This window comes from Salarias fasciatus, chromosome 18 (assembly GCF_902148845.1).
Source record: "Salarias fasciatus chromosome 18, fSalaFa1.1, whole genome shotgun sequence".
NCBI lineage: Eukaryota > Metazoa > Chordata > Actinopteri > Blenniiformes > Blenniidae > Salarias > Salarias fasciatus.
In genome coordinates, this window is record NC_043762.1 from 23935629 (window position 1) to 23944697 (window position 9069).

A 9069-nucleotide genomic window follows, 5' to 3' on the forward strand; every position below is an offset into this window, starting at 1 on the left:
TACCCCTGGGTTACTCCTTTTCTAACCTGAATTTCTGGTCATATAAACGCGCATCGGAATATCCCGGTCGAAAGGGACATGAAATACTGCTCTGCGCATGTTCTACCCACAAGGAATCTCGGTCATTTGAGTCCAGGAGCTACTTGTGACACAGTTTAACTGCTATTAAGTAAATAAAATGTGCCAAAATGATCGTTCAGTTCTTCTCTTTTACTGAAAAAAAACGGTGCATCGCATCATTAAACATATTACCACGTCTAGCTGGCTTATTCTTTTTCTAACAACATGCAGAGAGAGCCTGCAGCGGCCTTCTTTTTCTGTGGTGTCTGTGTAAAATAAGGTTGAACATGCAAACAGCACACCTAGTGGCATAAAGTGCAAATGCAGTCATGACGTGTCTGTGCTCCGCGGTTTGAATGGGGAGATCCCTGATCATGTAAACAGGAGTAACTCTGTCTGTTTAAGCATGTAAACAGGTTATTCCAAATGATTCAGAAACCGGAATATTGACCTTAACCTGAATATTGACTGCATGTAAACATAGTCACTGTTTATATTCTGGAGTTAATGTTTAACCTGTTGTTTTAGCTCACCAGTTTTTTTCTTTAGTGTTTTCTCTCTTGCCCACCTGATAGCCCCTTGGATATAAATAAAGGTTTTTTTCTGAATATATTTCTGCTTTATTTGTCTTTATATGTTATACGGTTAGTTTTGTCATTTCTTTTCATGCATAAATTAGTCTATCTGTATCCACGTAGTAGGTATTGCTTTACAACTGTGCTTATTAAATAGTGGGGCTCGTAGAAAAAGAAAATTCCCTTTAGCAGAGAGCAAGGAATAAGCTGATCAAGGTGAAAAGTGACCAATGTTTACAGTTTAAACAAAGTTTTGAATATTTAGTGTTCAGTCTATAGATGCAGTTATTTATCCCAGTTCATTGTTTAATTTTCAGTTTCTCTGAGAATCACACACTGAACTGTCTTGACTAAATGTGAGAAATTCAGGTAATAAACTTAACTTGGAAATAGCTTTGTGTTGGAATGTGTAGCTCATTCATTTATAAATTGCATTTTTTAAGGTGGCAGAGGAAATATAACGAATCTAGATTACCATCACAACTGCAACATTTTCAACAATAATACTAAAAACAGGGACCATGTCAGCTAAATACACCAAAAAGTGCAGCTGTGTGTGTGTGTGTGTGTACAGGTATTTCTATGCTTGTGGGGACCAAATGTCCCCACAAGGATAGGAAAACCTGGCACGACCTGCCTCGTGGGGACATTTTTTGGGTTCCCATGAGGGGAAACAGTGTTTTCTTGACCATGTTGTTACTGAAAAAAGTAAAAGTGCAAAAATATTTCTATGGGGCTACGCTTTGGTCTGGGTTAGGGTTAGGAGTTGGACATGAATGGGAGTCAATGGAAGGTCCCTACGAGGATATAAATACAAACGTGTGTGTGTGATGAACGGAGGGAGGGTTCGTCAGTAAATGGTGGCGCTGTCTTATGATGGTCCATCTCCAATCACCATGAAATGAAATCCTCCATTTCTTATTTCTTTCAACTCAAGTTTTTATTTGAATTTTTACTTTGTACATGACAATCATCTTCAATGCTGACCAGTCAGACCTTTACATGCAAATAAAAACCAACAATAACCTTACAAGTTTTGAACATTGCTTCAAAGCAAAAGAAAGAGGAAAAAATTCACAAGTTAGATAAAACATTTAATGCAACAGAAGAAAGAGGGGGTGAAAAAAAAAAACAGTCCATAATTAGATATCATCCTTGTGGGTGCTATTAACAGTAATATAAGACCAGAATATTCCCAGTCAGCTGCTGTGCCCTCCCCCCCGGCCCCTGCCACTCAACTTATGTAACATACATTCATATGAAGCAGTCTTTATGGTCGTATTTGCCCATTCTCTAAACTGCTGGGCTTTGGGAGTAGTGAATGTGCGAATTATAACGTGTCCAAAGTGTTTTGGGGTGGTTGGATTTTGTATTTGATGAGTTTGATGAAGGGAACCAAAAATACCGTTCACTTCCATTGTGTCCGTCCCGTAAACCTTCCCCGACTCACCTCTGAATAAGCAATAGCTTGCCCTCACAAAAAAGTAAGTATGTTGTTCAAAATGACCAAGGAATTGCACTAATTGGGCCAATTTGCCAAAATGTTGAAGTATCCCTTTAAGTGGTCACTCTCTGGTTTTATTTACCTGGGGATTACAATATAAATTAAATTTTACAACAACTTTAAAATCGATCAATGTGTGGCAGTATGAGTGGTGAGGTGAACGGAACACAAACCAAAAGACAACGCCACCTGGGGACTTTCACCCCAGGATCTCGGCAATGAATAAAATGAAGAAGAAAAAAAAAACTACAAAGACCCGCAGGTTCCAATGATTCACTGAGGCAGAAGACGTGATTTCAAATATAAAACAAATGTATTAAATTCCAATTGTTAAAATTAGCAGACTAACTCAGAAGGAAATTAAGGAGGGGTTGAGGCCTGCCAAAGAAAACTGAACTAGACAGGGCTGGGGCTTACCACGACAGCGGCAACAGAAAGGGGAAGGAATCCAAAAACACACAGCACCCATGACACCGCAAACAAAAAGTGAAAAAGGGACCACCAGCAGGGAACCTCTGCCGCTCCGGAGCCCCTCAGCACCTGCCAAAAGAAAACAAACTCATGCAACGATGGCAGCCCTCATACCACCCCCCCCCCCCCCACCCCCCCCCCCCAAAAAAAAAAAAAAATCCAATACCTAAACAATATTCAAAATGACAAAAACAGAAATCATTGCAATACACTGAAAATGAAGAAACAAAAGAAATTGAAAACAATGAAACAAAAGTAATCACTAATCAACCCAATCCAACCGAAGGAAGAAAAGAAGAAAGGAAATCAAAAGAAATGGTGCGTCTGCATTTATAAAAATGCCCGAGCACGGCGCATACCCAAGCTCCTAGGCTCCATGCCGGTGAGCCACACTTCTGAAGGAGCCCGGACTGTCCATCAGGCCCCTAGAGCAGCAGGGTGCACTGAGGAGGCCGCGGTGCAACAACTAGGTGCCAAGCACATCCAGAGAAGGGAGCCAAAACAGCAGTAAGCCCAGGATCAACTGCAGCTGATGACTGCGCAACTGTAGAAACATTAAAAAAAAATCAAAATCCAATAAGAGAATTTAACAAAATTAATCTAAATAATAAATCACAATTTCCTACTGAGGAGCAGGATGACACACCTGGCAGCAGGAGGAAAAGTACATGCAGCCGAGTTCAGCAATGACGGCTGCAGGGAAACACACCACGCCCGAAACAGACTCCAGGGCTGTCCAGCTCCCCGCCAAATCGCACAGCTGTAAAGTGCAGGGCTGGGGTAAACGCAAGGCGGCAGTTACCAAGTGAACCGAGCAGAAGCAGGACATGCGTACCTTTCAGGAAGACCCACACTGCACCACACAGACGTGCCGTCAGGCAAACACACACGTCTGCCAGCCCCATGAAGGAGGAAGAGGAAGAGCGGAGCAGCTGTATTATAGACGCCCGGTAATTACAAGCCACACTGCCTCTAGTGGAGGTGAGTGCAACTCCCCACCATGCCACAAATGATTTAAATAGGTGGTTCGATCGAACTTTGTCGTGGCTTGGTGGGATCAGCCTAATTAAAATGATTGTTCTTCCTCGACTCTTATATCCAATACGAATGTTACCACTTCAGATTAATAAATTTGTTATCTCAGATATCCAAAGGTCTGTCTTGCAAGTGCGTTAGGCGGTGCCTATCTCCGTTTCGTAACCTACAAAAGCTTACAACTCGTAAGCTACAATGGGGGGCTTAGACTTCTGGTAGCTCTGTGTGTTCGAACCCCTACCACATTCTATATAAGCCGAGCACCTCGCTAAAAGGCAGTAAGTACCATTTTAAAGGTATTTGGTACGACCCGGCCGGGATGTGAAACCACGACCTCCTGGTTGTGAGGTAGATGCTCTACCACTAGGCCATCACTCTGGTGGAAAGCGAGCACAATTAAAAATGAAGACTCTACAACTGCCTGTAAACAGGGGAGGTCAAGCATTCCCCAATTTTCTGTATTATAACTGGGCTTGCCATGCCAGAATAGTATATAGTTGACTGAAACATTTTCTTAACCCGAAAGAACCCCATGTGGATGCCTGGTGCTGCACCCCTTGCTCACCTTTGAGTTTACTTTCAAGAAACTTAAATAAGCTTCCAGAAGAAGTTGAAAATAATCCCATTCTGAAAACTACTCTCAAAATTTGGCAAGATATTATCAAACATGCTAGCCAACAAGGTTTCTCATTAGCATTACAGCCGTTAATCCAAAACAAAGCTTTACCCCCTGGTGTGGAGGTGAGCATCTTTAATGATTGGTATTCGAAGGGATTAAGATTTGCTGCTGACTTTTTTGATCATGGAAATGTCATGTCATTTTCACAACTTCAAATTAAATACAGAATCCCACGCTCCCATTTCTGTGGTTTTCTCCAGGCCAGACATTTTAAGTCCTTATGCTCACTTCCACTAGTCCAACAAATTCAATTGAAAGCTTTCTACTCAACTTTAGTCGGTCTACATCTAACAAACGGTTTATTTCTCTTTCCTATGGGAATTTGTTTTTTTGTGACGGTGTCAGAGACACCAGAGCTAAAGAACTGTGGGAAAAAGATCTTAGGATTGACTTGGATTACAGCAGATGGTGTGATGAGTTTGAATCGGTAAAGAAATTATTTTTGTGTAACAGATTGAGAGAAAACCAGTTTAGAATATTACACAGACTTCAGTGCACCCCTTACCTTTTGAACAAGTTGAACCCCCAAGTCTCTGCCATGTGCATCAAGTGTAAAAAAGAGGTGGGAACTTACTATCATTGCTTCTGGCTGTGTCCTTTAATATCTCGATTCTGGATAAATGTTGCAAAAGAACTTAATTCAATATTACTCAAATCAATAAAGACAGACCCAAGCCTATTCCTTCTCAGTATCCCTGTGAGGCAGTTACCTTTCCCCGCCGCACAGCTGACCTTACTGAAAAATGTTTTGCTCCTAGCAAGACGCTGTGTTCTCTTACAGTGGATAAAGGAGAAGCCTCCCTCAGTTACTCAATGGTGCAGAGAGAGACCTTCCCATTTTTCCCCATGGAACACCTTAGTGCCTCCTTGAAGGGGAATGATAATGTTTATTTATCAAATTTGACAACCATTTCTTAATTATCTTCCTGATGACCTTCTTGGTGTACTACAAGAGGGATGTTCTTCCTTTGTTTTTAAAAGTAAACGATGAGAAATGAATTGATATGGTGCCGTGTATCTTGTATTAGAGTGAGGGAAGGGAAGAAGTATAGACGATAAGAATGTAATTCATGTAATGTCATGATCATGTGCGCTGATTATTATCTCTGTTTTTCCTCATTGCAATCTGTTCATGTGATTGGGGGGGATCTTGTGCTGACTGGTTTCTTATTTGTTTTGTTTTTTTAAAATTTAGTAAAATGTTGTTTTTGTTGTCCAATAATATCTTTGTATTATCTTATATTGGGTGAATTTGCCTTTACATTCCCTCAAAAAATTTCCACATTGTGAAATTATCTTCATCCATTCCTCATTCTCAAAAACAACCTCATTGTCCTTTTCCAGTAAAATCTTCTGATTTTTTAGCTCAGTACTGAGAGTAAAGTTCATTCTCCTGTAGAATATTGATGCTCTGTGATGGTGAGGTGGCAGAACAAAATACTCCAGAACATGGTTCTCCTCTGTTTTCCACTCTAGTGATCTGACACAATTCCTTATCTGTAAATATTTCCAAAAAGGTTGATGGAAGAGATTGTAGAACAAATGCTTCATTGTATACATCTTCTAGATCTGGAGCTAGGACATCTATAAATTGTTTTGAATATTCTACAGGAAAACCTAGTTCAACGTATTTCTGCTTCTGTCACTGGGCCGTCTAACAACTTTGCCTGGTCAAAGGACAACTTTGGCAGGTCTACACAATAAAGAAGTTTCTCAGTGTTTCAGAATCAGGGTATACATCAGGAGTATAAAGTGCCTCGTAGTATTTTTGCAGTACTTCATTAATTTGTTTAGTATCAGTCACTATTACATTCCCTTTTTTAACTGCCGGTATGAAATTACATTGGTTATGTTGCTTTAACTGTTTGGCCATTAGCTTGCCTGTTTTTTGCCCTTCCTCATCCTTTACAAGCAGCCCAGTAATTATCTTATTGCAATCAGGTGTATTCCAACTGGAAGAGAGGTAAAACATGGAGGACACTGGGCCTCGAGGACCAGGGTTAAGAAATCCTGCTGTAGATCATTATGTCTTACAAACTTACTTAGTTCAGGTTAACTGGTGTGTCAGATGCCCTGAGAAGTGGAGAGTGTTTTCATACCTAATATCTCAGTGAACATTATTTTGTCGTGCTGCTACAGGGATGGATATGAGCTTGTCATGTCTGAGGTTTGCAATGTCTCCCTTTGCTCTGGCCGCTCTGAGTTCAGGCATCAGTTCTTTAGCCCTGTTCCGCGCTGCATCTGGTAAATCCTCAGTTATTAACATTTTAGAGCCTTTTCGTGTCCTGGTGTTTTTTCCTTGTACCAAAAAAACTTTGTTGCAGTGGGTCTGGGTCTGTGGCCTCCAGGCTTCCCTGTGTGGTGGCTTCTTTCCATTTCAATGTCCTGTTGTAACTGAAGGTTTTCAGCTGGAACCTTTTTATTTTTTTCTTCTGATTCTGCCCAGGTCTCACTTGCCGACTCCAATATTCCATCAAAGACCAGGTTGTTTCTCCTGGACTGGCCTTCCAGAGAGTCCACTTGGTCCGTTACAGCCATCAGACTGTCACACACTTTGAAAACATCTGATTGTATTGATTTGTTGGATTCAGAATGTTTGTAATGTTCTGATTGAAGCTCATCCTCCTCTTTCAGGGTAAATTCCAGGCTTGTTTTCAGTTCCTGTATGTCCTTTGTGAGCCCCTCCAGTCTGGTGTTAGTGGAGTCCATGATGTCCATGATGGTTTTTACAAAGCCCTTAAAGTTTTCTTGTAACATCTGGTCGTCCGTGGTACTTTGAGTCTGTCATCTTTTGTACAATAATTTGTGTGTTTGCTGCAGAATGTGAAGTAAATAGACTCGCTGTCGGATCACTTCCATTCTGTTTATCAGAATGGAGTTGAATTTTTCTTTAGCCAGTGTCAAATGAGCCTGCTCCTCCTCCATCATGGAGGTCAGACTCAAGAAGCAGTCAGATGTTCACATGAATGAATTCTTAGAAAACTGAGATGAATTTGAATAATAGCTTTTAACACCTTATTTTTCTTGAAGTTCCCATCTGTATGTTTTCAGTTCATGTCATTAACTTCAATCAAATTAAAGTACCAACATTAACCTTGCTGTTCTCATCATTATCTTTGCTCTAGTGGTTTTATTTCTTATGGCTTTGTCAAAAGACCATGGTTATTCTGCTTTATTGGATGTATCTTGGAGTTAAACCTCCAGTAAAGCAGTCAGTAGTTTTTCCAGTCAGTTGTTCTTCAGGCTGCTCTAAAAGCAGGTTGACACTAAAAATGATGTTTGGACTGATCTTCTTGTATTTATCAGATGTGTGAATGAAAGAGCAGCCTCAGTAATGTGTGAAAGAACTCCAAACAGCAACAACAACAACCCGCCGCCTGCAGCTGACACATTTTTCATGGACTCTCCACAGACCCAGCTGTGCTGCTCATCCAACAAGTGCATGTTCCTTTCAGCCAGAGCTCCAATGAAAAGGTTCAGATCAAAACATATTTATGTGTTAGAATGGACAAGCCAAAGTCCAGACCTTCATCCAACGGGAAATCTCTGACTTGACTTGAACATTTCTGCTTCCACACACTTTCCATCCAACCTGACTGAGCTTGAGCTGCTTTGGAAAGAAGAATGTCAGTGTGTAGACGTGTAAAGCTGGTGGAGACGTAGCCCAAAACACTGGCTCCTGAAGGAGGCTCTACAAAGTGTTGACTCAGAGGATCAATACTTCAGCAGGCCACATTAACACGATGGACATGGAACAGTCCAGTCTCAAGTCTTTTTCAGACTCTAACAGGTTCTCCTCTAAGACTGTTCTGTATTTGACTCCATTCATCTTCCCATCAACACTGAGCAGCCTCCCTGTCTCTCCTGGAGAACAGCATCCCCACAGCATGATGCTGCCTCCACCATGCTTAACAGTGGGGATGGTGTGTTCAGCTGATGTGCAGTGATAGTTTTTCACAACTCACAGCATTTTGCATTTAGTCCAGAAGGTTCTGTTTGTTCTCCTCGGACCAGAACCCCTTCCTCCACATGTTTACTGTGTCTCCAACATGACTGATGACAAACTGCAAACAGGACTTCTTCTGCTTTGACTTTCATTGACTTTCTTCATGCCTTTTTTACAAAGGTCTGATTTGTGGAGTGCAGACTGATTGTTATCCTGTGGACAGAAAAGAGGACAAAAATGGCAACGTTTTAAACGTTTAAACCTGTCCAACCTGGATTGTGTATTTGATGAGTTTGACGAGGGAAGCAAATGTACCATCCACCTCCATTATGTCCGCCATGAAGCTCTTCTCAGACCCACCGCTGAATAAACAACAGCTCGCCCTCACAAAAAAAAATAAGTAGGCTGTTCTAAATGACTAGGAAATTGCCCTCAATAGGCCAAATCATTAATAAATGATGTTGTGGAAGAACTTTACATTCCATATAAGTTTCTAACTTTGACAGTGATCAGTTTGTTGTGATTCCCCAAATGATTCCTGGCATCTTTCTGGAGAATTTACAACTGATGAGAAATTCCAGATGTTGCATCTCATTCAGTTCATCCGATTAAATGTTAAAGTCTCACAGATGATGGTTAAATTTAGAGTTGTAAAACACACAGGACAATCCATTCATAAAAGAGCTGCAACTGTTTGAGGTGAGGCTGATAAGCTGCAGTTCCCTCTCTGTCCACTGGATGTCATTATGAAGCTGAACGCTGTTTGTGATCCTCCGGAAAAGTATAAAGTAACAAACCA

At 41.0% G+C, this 9069-nt stretch overlaps 1 long non-coding RNA gene across 1 annotated transcript; it reads right to left on the reverse strand.

The window, feature by feature from the left end:
* Window positions 1–1865: 1865 nt before the first annotated feature.
* On the reverse strand, window positions 1866–3514 carry LOC115404988 (uncharacterized). Its single transcript, XR_003933401.1, has 4 exons — window positions 3446–3514; window positions 3257–3370; window positions 2970–3154; window positions 1866–2679 (listed from the first exon to the last, which is right to left on the reverse strand). It is a non-coding gene; the product is annotated as an uncharacterized LOC115404988 (long non-coding RNA).
* Between the last annotated feature and the right edge of the window lie 5555 nt (window positions 3515–9069).